Consider the following 13,549-nt stretch of genomic DNA (forward strand, 5'->3'; position numbering starts at 1 on the left):
CGTCTCCTTTGAGTATACAGCCAGCGACCTGTATTTTGGAAAAAGCTACACAATAACGACAACTAAGACGAAGACATAGACAAGTGCACACAACAACGAGTATACACATACAACAACAAAAAACATGGACACTGAACATGAACAGTAAGGTCAGTCAAGGTCAAAACCAGTCATTCCACTGAAAGTGGTATCATATATAAAAAAAACGTCATTTGGTGTTTTTAAACACCCAGAAAAAAAACCTTTAAAACCTGGTAAACTTTTTAGAAGGCCCAAGGCCTAAAACCATAGTTCTTTTAACAAGCAGCAGTGTTTTCTGAACACCCCACTACATAATTGGCAAAAACAGGGAGAAGATCTAGTGCATCAAAACCCAGGAGGAAAGGAAGGTGAAACAGAGGAACATGTGTAGTCAAACAGCCATTCATCGGTCAATCACTCAATGACACGTTCACGGCACATTCGCACTCACAACGCGGTTCTCTCAGGCATACGTAACGTGTCATCATTCAGTCACTCATGCAACGCACACGTTCATGCCTCAATTTTCACGTCCATGCATTCACAAGGTTTTGCTGCATAGTGTCTAAGTAGAATATAGGTCTCATCTAACCCACCAGCGGCGATAGCCAGTCCACCTCGTCTCTCGGGGTCAATGAGCTCTTATTGCCCCCCCATGCTTGGCAACCTTTTAGTGTTAATTAATTGCTTTTCACTGGTATCGTCTGATTACTAAGAGGTACGCTCCTTTTTACTTACGCCTTTGCGGAGTCTACATTTAGATTATTGCCCCTGGTAGTACTGACAGTCTACTAGCTGCTGATCAGGCAGAACTCGCACGGCCGTGCCTCAATAACAAACTCAACCCCGGTACCGAACCTGGGGGAAACTCTCAACAGCTGCAGATTCCAGAAACTTAAAACAAATATCTGAATTAGCCGGAGACCCTCTCAACCTGGCCTTATGAAAATATAAAACTGGGAGAATTTCCAGGGGAACCTTCCAACTTCTGACTTTAAGAAAAATATAAAGCTGGGAGGAGTATGGGGGAAGGGTAACCTCTCAACCTGTGACTTTATTTAAAATATAAAGCTGGGAGAATTTCAAACTCGACCACTCGTTACTCCGGAGATATAAAAACCCTCCGAATTAGCAGGAGAATTATAAACACCAACGCAGACTGTCAGGACTTTTTTGGGCACCTCTAAGATTGAACGGAGCACGCAACCTCTAATAACCCTCACTCTAAGGGAACGTAGAAATTTGTTCAGAACGGTATTCGGTTACCAAGCATGTATCAAATCAGGTGGACCACTATCCCCCGAAGAGTGCTTTCCCTAGCAAGGTTTATCCTTTTTCTGCACATTAAACCAGGACTTCTTGTTTGAAAAGTAATTGCCTATGTACTCATAGCAACTAATGGGACATTTTTTTCTCAGGAAAAATTTGGTATCCTCCCCCCTGCTGTCGAGTGGCTTTGGGCCGGCCAGACAGTCCGACGCGGTAAGGGGGAGGCACGCAAAATGAAAACAATGAATGTTGAACTAGGCTGTCTGTCGCAAGCAGCTTCAAAAAGGGTAAGGTACAGATTGTTTACGAGGGTATCGGTCAAAAATGTCAAAATGTAAACTTGGTTGAGGCTGCAGTCCTCAATCTCTGTCTCAATTTTCCTGAAATTGAGTAAAAACAAAAGAGAAAAAGAAGAATCGTTCAGAAATAACAAAGGAGAAAAACGTGTGAGCTCAAAAAAAATCATGGCCAATAAAATAATAAAAAATTAAAACTTCAGCTCCAAAAGCTGAGGCAACAGAGGGCTCTTTGTTCAGCGGATGTAACCATATCTTGCATTGTGGAGGGCCTCCCCTCAACAAGAGAATAAATGAAAGAAAAGCAAACAAAAACAACCTTATCAGTAACACTATTTTCTTCCCCTTTGTTTTTTCTTTTCTCATAAAGGCAAAAGCAGTGTAAATAAATGAGCAACATAATGAATAAAAGCAAAGATAAATGATGGGCACACATGGTCTTATGTGGCAAACAGAAGGGTTCTGTTTGAAGTTCTGGTGGTCCTGTGTTTCTCATAGTTATGAATGTGGGTGTGTGACTGTATGTCTGTCTGCGTGTGAGAGAATAAATGAAAACAAAATAATCTAGTGCACAGTCAGAAGATAGAGGGGTTAGTATTGTGCTATCGAAGGAGAAGCTTGTTGGCTATTTGCTAGTTGTCCCCCTCCATGCCAAAGTTCAAGGCTAAAGTGATTTAGCACTACCACCAAAGGCTGTGGTGGACTTCTTGTGGCTTGGTATCCTTGTGGCTTTTGAAACAGTGTCTTTTTTGGTGAAGATTTCCAGCAGACGTGTGACCAGTCTGCAGTTGCTGCCCATCATTCAGGCAGTAGTCATGGCGTTTAACTCGCAACTCATTGGTGGGGGAGTGTCGAATCACTCCGACGCCCACAGGTTCTCAGTCTTTGATGATGGGGCAGGATGTGTTAATCCCAGCATTGGCATGCAGCCCATTCATAGACGATGAAGAGTTGACTTGGGACTGAGCGAGTTATTTCAGCATTGCTTTGCTGAATGGGAGTTGAGTCCTTGAGTCCTGAAAGGTCACAGACCTTTGATTGTCCTTTTCCTTCTGATGCTTTGTCCTTTGAATGATGTTGACATTTCATTAGCATAAGAGTTGAAGGTGATTTCATTCTTTCATTGAAGATGTCGTTTCTTCAGGGGGCAACCACAAAGCCAACAGAAACTAACAATTAAATAATAAAAAATGATAATGATGGTAACAGTAATATTAAAATAAAATAAAATGAAATACTGTATTCATCTGTGTGTGTGTTTGAGTGTGTGTTGCTCATAGTCATTCTAGTGTGAACCCATCATTCATGAAATCAAAATAAAATTTTAAATAAAAATAAAAATAGTGTCTGTGTGTAATGGCACTATTCTGTCGGCAGGGGGAGAGGTGAGAAATCACAATGTTGTGTCACCATGTGACCTTTCACTAAACTGGCCAGTGAGGGGCGCTACCTCTCTCTTGTTTGAGTGTGTGCGTGTGTCTCTCGTGGGTGTGGCTCTCTGCCTCTCTTTGCGTGCGCGCGCGTGTGCGCCCGTGCGCTTGCTTCCCTCTCTCTCTTTGTGCGTGGGTGCGTGCGTGCGTGTTTGGCTCTCTGTGCGTGCGCGTGCCTGTGCGTGTGCGTGCGCGCACTTCCCTCTCTCTCTCTCGTGTGTGTGTGTGTGTGTGTGTGTGTGTGTGTGTGTGTGTGTGTGTGTGTGTGTGTGTGTGTGTGTGTGTGTGTGTGTGTGTGTTGAGAGAGAGAAAAAAAACCAAAAAAACCAAAGCCGGCTCTCTTCAAAATGAGAGCCTTAAAGCCAAACAACCATTCACAAAATAAAAACAAAGATAAAAAAAGAATTAAAACTCACCGAAAGCATGATCTGAGTTCACATCATACCAAGATTGTATATGCGTATGCATATATTATTTGTTTATTGGGTTGTTCATCTGTTTGATTCACAGAAACACAATTTAGGTTAGGTTCGGGGTTTTAATCTATTTTGCTTTCGGTACAGAGGTGAACTCAGATCATGGCACCGCTGGGATGTTTTGGAAACTTTGGTTGCCTGTCTATCTGTCTGTGGGTGTCCGAACAAAACCAAAGTAAATAACGACCAGCCGTATTTTATGCCTAAACAAAATATCCGAGCCCGAAGAAAACCAGATAGAACCTACAGCATTAAAAAGCAACCATTTGAGCCTTTCTCATGGCACAGTTCACTGCATCAAAACACAGAACAGCTGAGGATCAAAATCAAAGCTCAAAGCTGAAAATCAATACAATGCTTGACTGGTTCCAAAAAAATCAACACAGAGCGAATATATATGTAAATGAAAATTTATATATATATGTTTATAAAGGCAGCTTTACCTTAGTCCGAATTGGTGTTTGAGGTTCAACCGATGGTTCGTGCTCCAGTCTCTGTCCGAGGGCGGACCACCGCGGGCCAGCCCCGGAGCTTCAAGTGTGTCGACCCAGTGCTGGTCCACGGTCGACGCCCCACAGAGCAGAAGATGGATTCAGTTCGTTAACGCCAAATGTTACGGCTGAATTTACGGTTGACCTCATTTGGAGACATGATTTATTGCTCTGGTTGAATGATGGAGTCCAGGAGAAGCATTGATGATTTTATATAAAAAAAAAATTTATTCTAAACTAAGAAAAAAGGTACAAGATGGAACAAAAGAAGTGACCGTCCCGGCCGGAGGTCCGAAGGAAGTGCCGCGCCCTCTAACAGTTTCAGCTTAAGGTTTTATACAGATAAGAAAAGGTCCCAACCCTGAGAGACAAAAGGGAGGGAGTCAGATGCTCCCACAGTGAATATGTTGGAGGATGATGAAGACATGTATAAAAGTGAGGAAGATCGGGCGCCACTCTTATCTGTCCTTGATAAGTGTGTGTGTCAGTGTATATCTGCATGTGAGCAGAGACTCTGTGCTGCACTGAGAATAATACGATCTGTACTGTTTAATCATGATTCAGCTGTTCAAAAGTGTAAAGAGTAATGCAGTCATCATGTATTAAAACATGACAAATTGTACACATGAACATACGTTTGACGATATGATGATGAATATAAAAATGACCATAACACTTTATACAAGCTTTATAAACCATTTAAATTCTGTTTATGTTCATTAATATTATAAAGTTGCAACTAATTCTTGTAATATTTATAACTAATTATATATTCATTAACTAACTAACCATAACCCAGATCACCTGGTTATGATAGAGTGGAACAAATTGGTCATTAGTTTATTAAGTCTTAACACCAGCCCATAAACACTGACCAACAGAGGTCAGCAGTGACCAAGGTTTGTGACCAAAACTTTTTGTAATATTGTAAACTTTAATGATTCATTCAGGGATATTCCTGAAACAAGTTAGTAAATACTGCTGGACTTGTAATATTGCAAATATAGTTATTTATTCAGATAAATTCCTAAATCTAGTGAAAATTAAAATTTAAATATTGTTTCTTTCATAATATTGAAAATGTAGTTATAATCCATGTGAGTTCACGTTTTTAGATTTAGATAAAAATGTGTCATTTAGATTTAGATTTAACTTTACATTTAAATTTAACATTTATGTTAAAATTTAACAATTACTGTTATATTTATTTTTCTTGTGTACACATTTTTAACAATGACATAAAACATGCTATTTTACATTCATTTGTCTCTCAAATGAAAGAAAAATTAGCTAAATGTGGTGAAAGTGAGCTCAACGTTCAAAGTATGTCAGCTATGACACAGTGACCAAGTTTTTACATTCAGCTCCACATAAAACTGACTAAAGACTAATGTGTTCTGACCTCATTGTTCTGGTTAAGAACCAAGCTGCAGCAAACTGGTATTTTTGATGTATTTGTTTATGTTGATTTTTCCACTCTTTCATTTTCCATGCCAGTTTGAACATCTTCAGTCTCAAACCAGGAGACCGGTGTTGACGATGCCTAAAGCCAAAAGGTTTAAGGCGGACAGGTTGGGGATGTATCCGAAGGGTCATGTCCAGGGGTCCGGTCCTGCCCCCCTTGATGACTGCCTGACCAACCTCGACTGGCTCCTCAACTTTTCCATGATCATTGCAGACCCGGAGCGGCCCAGCAGCCCCGGGGGTCCCTCCTCCCAGGAGCAGATCTTCCATAAAAGCCTTGGCACCGACTCTCCGTCCAGCCCCGCCGCGGTAGACACCGCAGCCACCGGGATGCCTCAGTGCCTCGGCAGCGACTCTACCATTGGTCCCCTGTTCTCCAGGTACCAGGGTTGGGGTCAATTATAATTGTAATCGCGCAATTGATGATTAATTAGAAATATGGCATAATTATAATTCTAATTGTAATATAACAAATCAGTTGCCATGTCGTAGTCACAATAACATTTTAACTGAGTTTAAATACTTGACATTGTAATTGTAATTGCCATAAAAATTCTAGACAAATTGTCAATTATAATTAAATGCAAACCTGAGGAACCATGTTACAGTTTTATGTTCAGTTCTACACACGTAGTGAACAATTATTAAAATTTGTTTCATTTCAAGCTTTCTCACATTTTATCTTGGGTTATACTGATACAAAAAAGCCTTAGACGCCCACAGCAAAAATATTAAAACCTGTATTTTCATTGATTATGAAACTTATTTATTACATTCTCTGTAATTGTGATTAATTGTATATGAACTTTAGTAATTGAAGATGTCATTGTAATTGACTTTCTGAGGTTAACAATAATTGTAATTTAATTGTGATTGTAAAAATGCTGGTTACTGTAATTGTAATTGAATTGTAATTTGAATATGGGTAATTGAAAACGTAAATCTAACCGAAAAATGTAATTGACCCCAACCCAGGTACCCTCGCATCCAGATGCAGCCCGTCCCTCTGGTGGAGGTGGACTACAAGACCAACCCCAATGTCAGACCACCTCATTCCTACACCTGTCTCATCTTCATGGCCATGCAGGCTAGCGAACAGCACGAAGTCACTATGTCCACCATCTGTAAGTGGATCAAAGAGAACTTCTGCTACTACAGACATGCAAAGCCCAGCTGGCAGGTAACCAACACCCTCTTTTATTAATTATGAGTATCCATTTCCCTTCATTTCTCATCACTTACTCATATTTGCTAAATGACTTTGTCATAAAATCTTGTTTTTATTGTTTTTATTGTTACAGAACTCTATTCGTCACTTCTTGTCCCTCAAGAAGTGTTTCAAAAACGTCCCTGGACAAAAAGACGAGTCCGGCAAGGAAAGAGTTTGGCAAATCGACCCAGAGTATATAGACATGTTTGTCAACAGGATCTACACACCCAGGGAACTTCTTCAGGGCTATCAGGGCACTGCAAAAACTTCTTCTTCTATTGAAGGTGTAAGTCCTTAACAGATGCCCCTGTCGTCTACAGACAATAGAGGGACCACGAGGTCTACAGAGACGCCGCTGGATTTTGACATTTCTTGCAGCTGCGTGTAATGACATTGTTGGTGGTCATTGTAGCACCTTAGAGGATTTGGACACTGATGCTGTTAGGGTCCTGGAATGTGAGGTGGAGGGGATTCAGCAACCAACAGGAGAGCTGGCAAGGTGTTGGGGAGGAGGAGGAGAAGATGTCATGAACCACCAGCTGTCCTACGGCCACATGGACCTGTGTGCCACCACCATGGATGACACAGTGAACCTAGCAGAGCTCCAAATGCCTCTGCAGTATCTCCATCAGCATCAGGACCAACAGCATTTGGTGAATCTGGATCAGTCCTTGATGTTATTCTCCGAGCAGTCAGGGGTAGGAGAGGTGCAGCCATGGGTGGAGGTCACTGTGGAGACAGAGACCGTACCCCCAACCCTGGATCAAGGGGCTTTCAGCATCCCACTCGCTCATAACCCCTCCCCCCAGGCCCACTCCCATCCCGTTGCTATGACAATAATGACAAAAACATGAAAGATAGGAACAATGATAAAATAACAGTTCAACAGCATGAACACTAAACCCTCGAGTCATTACAATATGTATATATGTTTTAAGTTTGTACTTCTTTTTTGATCTTCAATAATATTTTGTCCAGTATTTTCATTTGTCTTTTGAGATGAATTTTTGTGAACTTTGTTTATATATTAGTTTTCCTAATGTGTGCTAAATAAATAAATAAATATATAAAATGAAATAACTGACATGGACATTTCTTCCATAACCTGCTTTGTTCCCTGGGACTGTAAATTATTATTTTTTTTCACTTTTTCACTGAAAGTCAAGGATGATGACATCAAACCGACACAGCTCGCCCTAAAAAATGACACAATGAAGGACACGCTGCGTGAATATTTTGGGCTTAAATAATAGTGATGTGTTTATCTAAATTCAAACAAAGATATTTCAGAAGCTAGTAATACTTAATCAGAGATGAAAGTAACGGATTACAAGTTCTTAAGTAATTAAGTTGCTTTTATGGGTGCTTGTACTTTTTTGAGTATGTTTCTAAATCAGTGATTTGACTTGTGCTTAAGTTCGTTTTTAAAAGAAGTAATTTGTTACATTTCTGCACCCAACAGTTACTGAGTACATTTGAATTTTTTGTTTTAAAATGATCAACAGACATTGTGAAACTATGAAAAATGAAATGACCAGAAAACAATGAAATGCATCACATCATAGTCGACAAATCAGATTAAAGTGAATGCACGGCACCAAAACAGCATTGAATGCTGGGTATTTTCTCAGTTTTGCAGTTCATTAATGTAGCTATACTTAGAGATTTGTTTATTATTTTTGATTTGAATGAATTTGTGTTATTTAATTTAACAAATAATTGCACATTTTGGCAGAACATATATTTTATATAAAGGTGCCTTTTTTGGGAAAATAAATTAAGTTCCAATTATGCAAGATTTTATCTCTTCCTTTTTATTAAAGTTTATAGATGAGATGTTTACTGTATGCAAGGGAAACGTGGCAAGATTTATTATGGATCAGGTCCCTGAAAGGATAGGGCACTGAGTACCTCACATAATGGTCTAATTTGTGTTTTTTGCAAGGGTGCAAAAAATACTAGTGTTCAGTACTCAAGTAAAAGTATAGATACTTGAATAAAAAATGACTCTGGTAAAAGTTACTTGAGTAAAAGTTAAAAAAAAGTACATGCTCCTAAATGTACTGTATTGTAAGTTAAAAAAAGGAAAACAAATGTCCCTTCAATAATAAACCTGTGTGTGTATATATATGTGGCCAAATGGTAAGTTGTGACAACGCCACCACGGGAATTTCGCCCCTGGAGATCGTTAAAACCAACTAAGTTTAAGGTCCCACAAGTCGGCTTACAAATCAGGGCTGGAGGCGTGATTTCTCGTACAACAAATGCCTTTTATTATAACCAAATGAAACAAAAAGACAGTCAATCATTTAAACAAAACCAAAGGTGTCACTATTGCTGGGGAATAACAAGAGGCAGAGGTGGCTGCACAGGGAGCAGGGAGGTGGACTTACCGCGGCAGCCAGGGGGGTGGGACAAGGGCACAACCTAAAACACCACATGACACACCAAACCAAGGACACCACACGAGGTTGGGAACACCACCACCAGGGGTTCTGGCTGCCACGCACCAGAGGCCCGCAGCTCCTGGCAGACAAAAGGGAAACAATTAATACACCCAGCAATAGGACATCAAAATTAACATGAGAAAGAAATTAAAATACGGAAACCAATGTATATCAGGAAATAATGACAACTCAAGAAACCAATAACTCTCTTGACAAGACAGACGAAACACTAAAATATAAACATACAATGCAGACAAAGACAAGGACAAAATAACACTTTGCCTGTTGCCCCCTGGAGGGATGGGCCAATCGGGCAGGTGCGGAGGGCTGATCCCTGAACAGACTATAGTGAAAACAGAGGATAAAACAACACACAACAATAATGTTAAAAACGGAGCCAATGTGGATTAAAACCACCAAAAGACAGTTGCATTAAAAACCAGCCAATCTCATAGTGCTGATATAAATGAATCCTGGAGAGGAAGAGATCCAACTCCGGCCATACGACACAGCGCAGCAAAACAGCAGGTCTGAGGAGGAATGGCAGCCGGTTTTAAGGGGCTGCACACAGCGGCTTTGAGCCTAAAACAAAACATTTAAATTTCAAGCACCAAGTCTAGCCATGATGTTATTTATGAGTTCAACACTTACAGACGGTAAGCTGGAGTGGGAGGAGTCGGGAGCCGCGACAATAGCGGCTCACGCTGCGCAGAGAGCTAGACTAGAAATAAAGCCCATGTTGGTGCTGAACTTATAACACGGAGCAGCCACAGGAGAACGAGCAAGCCTACCTCGGAGACGGTGGTAGATTCGTTCCGAGCCAGAAAGGAGCAGAGTGTCCGCCAGCCCATCCGCTTTCCAATGCGCTCCGTGCTGTAGACACACCACATGAACTGAGTGTCCGTGTGTGCCAGTGATCGGAAGAGGAAGCAGAACAAACCATGCTCACCTCTGGAGCGGTGCCAAACTCCCAGTCGATGCCGGAGAAACTTGCTTAAAGCAGATCACTGCAGCCTTACGTCGCCAAGCCACTCCGCTACATCTACCAAGCAGGAAGTGATCAGCAGGGGTGTGTGCAGAGCCATAAGTACGCACCGCTGCCAGGGGCACCGCCCACTAATCAGCGCGCCAGCTATGGAGGCAGCAGACTCCATCCTGCTACATTCTACCCCAGCTTTTGAATCGTCGCCCCGACGATTGGCTACGCATAAAGTAATGGTGGTTTTGGAGCTATGACCACGGCCTAAAGAGAGTTGACTGAGCATTAGACACCGGTGGCTGCCCCTGGGGCAGATGGTGCACATTAGGGTGTCGACCAGCGGTGAACCGGCAAGTCCGACGTAAGGTCTGGGGACTGGGTCCAGGTTGATTGCCTGGTGCAGGAGGCGCAGCCACCTGGGCCCGGCCTCTCGTTGAGGGATAGGTTTCAGATGAGGCTCCCCTCAACGGTTCCGAAGGGGGGAAAGAGCTGGTTGGCGCTAAGTTAGGTACCAACAAGGTTTCTGGCATAAGGACCCATAGATCCTCTTCGCTGGAGTATTCCTCGGGCTCGAGTAGAGTAGGTGGCGATGGCGCCCGACTGGGGTTGAGAGGTGGCTCAGGCCCAACCAGGGGTTTCATCATGTCTCGGTGGAGGTCATCCACTGGGGCGACTGAATAGACTGAACCCCCGGTGGGTGCTCTCAAGACCTTGTAGGCCACCGGGTTCCAGATATCCCGGATCTTATGTTGGCCTTTAGCGCTATGGTCCCTAAGGTAGAGTAGTTGGCCCACCTTCAGAGGGGCCTCATGAACACGCTGGTCATGCAGCTCTTTTCGGTGTCCAGCAGCAGCTGACAAGCGTTCGCGAGCACCCTCAAAGGCAAACCGTAGGGTATCACGGTGTTCTGTTACCCAGTCTTGGACTGCTCCAGGAACAGGATCGTGAACCCGTCCCAGGAGAAAGTCAACAGGGATGCGCGGCTCCCTTCCAAACATCAAGAAGAAAGGGGACTCTCCCGTGCCTTGATGGGGTGTGGAGTTGTAACAAAACAGGACTTGGTGGAGACAGGAAGCCCAGTCATGTTTCCTAGAAACAGGTAGTGTGCGTAAGAGGTTGTGGAGGGTTCTGTTAAATCTCTCACACTGCCCATTGCCTGCTGGATGATACAGGGTGGTGTGAGATTTTAAAACGTCATACAACCTGCAAAGGTTTTGGACCAGGGAGCTTTCAAAACTCCTGCACTGGTCTGAATGAATGCGGCTCGGAACCCCCAACCTATAGAACCACTCTTGAAGTAGTACCTGAGCCACCGTAGAAGCTCGCTGGTCCCGTGTGGGGACAGCCACGGTATATTTGCTAAAAACGTCGGTCATTACAAGGACGTTTTCTAAACCATTTCGGGAGGGTTGCCGGGATGCAGTTAAATGACCCATAAAGCTATGGGGCGCGTGTAGTGTCTTTTGTCACTTGGCATCGTTCACACCCCTGGACCCACTGCTTTTTGTCGGACGTCATACCTGGCCAGTAACAGCGCTCCCGGACCAGTTCAGAGGTCCTTTCAATGCCTTGGTGGCCATGTTCGTGATGCAGCTGCCTTAGGGTCTCCTCTTTCAGAGCCGCAGGTAAGAGCAGCTGCAGGCCTCCCTCGCCCCCATCCGGGCGAAAGAGCCGGCGGTAAAACACCCCCTCCTGCTCGACCAACCGGTCCCACTGACGCAGCAGTGCCAAAGCTGGTCTTGAGAGCTGCTGGCGTTCCGTCCTGGTGGGCTGGACCCCTAGTCTTAGCTGCCCAAGGATGGTGGCCAGAAGAGGGTCAGACTCCTGCAGGGAGCGAAGGTCAGCGAGAGACCGGCCTGGGAGGACAGAAACCAGGGATTGAGTGGCATAGGCAACCGAATCTGGTCGTAGTGCTTGTTGGAGGGGTACTGGGACAGTGGTCCCCGGTACGGCATGTTCGACCAAGCTAGCCCCAGAGGTGTACTGACGGGAGAGTGCATCAGCATTCCCATTTCTTCGACCAGACCTGTACCTCACCTCGAAGTCAAATGCTGCGAGTTGGGCCGCCCATCGGTGTTCTGTGGCCCCCAGTTTAGCAGTGTGGAGGTAGCTCAGCGGGTTATTATGTGTGAAGACAACACATTTGTGCCCCCACAGATATTCTCGGAACTTCTCCGTCATGGCCCATTTAAGAGCCAAGAATTCTAGCTTCATGGAGCTGTAGTTTTCCATGTTGCGTTCAGTGGGTTGGAGGCCTCGGCTGGCATAAGCCACTGGACGTACACCACCTTCTGAATCCTGGCAGAGGACGGCCCAGAGACCATTGTAGCTAGCATCGACCTCTAAAATAAATGGGTGAGAGAAGTCGGCATAGGCTAAAACTGGCGCTGAAACCAGTCGCGCTTTAAGGGCGTCGAAGCTTTCCTCGCACTGAGGGGTCAAGCTGACAGCCAGGTCCTTTTCTGAGCCCTTTCTGTGCTTTTTACCCACGAGTTCTGCCACTAGCTTGTGTAGGGGGCCAACCAGATAGGCAAAACCCGCTACAAAACGGCGATAGTAGCTAGCAAAGCCCAGGAACGACCGTAGCTCGGACACGTTCAAGGGACGCTGCCACTTTGCAACAGCCTCGATTTTGTCTGAGTCAGTTGAGACTCTCTGGCTGGAGATGGTATGACCCAGGTATTTTACCTCCTCTTGGAAGAAAGAACACTTCTCCAGCTTTGCCTTCAGCCCCTCTTTCTGCAGACGACCTAGCACGACCTCCAGCCTCTGCAGGTGCTCGGAGATAGAGGATGAAAACACAACAATGTCGTCTAGATACAGAAGGAGGGACTGGCACTGTTGGTCCCCGAACATCCTCTGCATTAAACGTTGAAAGGTTCCCGGAGCATTGCACAACCCAAATGGCATTCTGTTCCATTGGAACAGGCCAAGGGGGTGCAAAAAGCCGTCTTTGGTTTGTCCTGCTCCGTAACGGGAACCTGGTTGTACCCACTGGTCAGATCTAGGGTGGAGAACCAGCGGGCACCGGAGAGTGCGTCTAGACTCTCCTCAATGCGAGGAAGCGGGGATGCATCCCTTCTAGTCTTCTGGTTAAGAAGGCGGTAGTCCACGCACAACCGTAGAGTCCCATCCTTCTTGCGAACCAGGACAATGGGGGAGGCATATGGACTGCTGCTTTCCCTAATTACCTGGGACTCCAGGAGTTGGTTTATATGGGCCTTGACGGCCTCATACTCAGATAGAGGGATGCGTCGATACCGCTGTCGGAGAGGTACGTCATCCAGCAGAGGGATGTCATGCGAGATGAGGTGGGTACAGCCCAAGTCTCCCTCGTGGGCCGAGAAGACAGAGCTGTATTTCCGCAATAATGCCCTCACCTCTGACCGTTCTCCCTCCCCCACCGTGGACAGGTCTAATGCGTCCACTCTATCCGGTACCGGATCTAACACTGTTTGGGAGGACA

The 13,549-nt window shown here is 44.4% G+C and overlaps 1 pseudogene; it reads left to right on the top strand.

Annotated features, from left to right (window-relative positions):
- The first annotated feature begins 4,851 nt into the window (after window positions 1-4,851).
- On the top strand, window positions 4,852-7,511 carry LOC114475279 (forkhead box protein J1-B-like; annotated as a pseudogene).
- The last annotated feature ends 6,038 nt before the right edge of the window (window positions 7,512-13,549 follow it).

This window comes from Gouania willdenowi, chromosome 14, assembly GCF_900634775.1.
Source record: "Gouania willdenowi chromosome 14, fGouWil2.1, whole genome shotgun sequence".
NCBI classification, from domain to species: Eukaryota; Metazoa; Chordata; class Actinopteri; order Blenniiformes; family Gobiesocidae; genus Gouania; species Gouania willdenowi.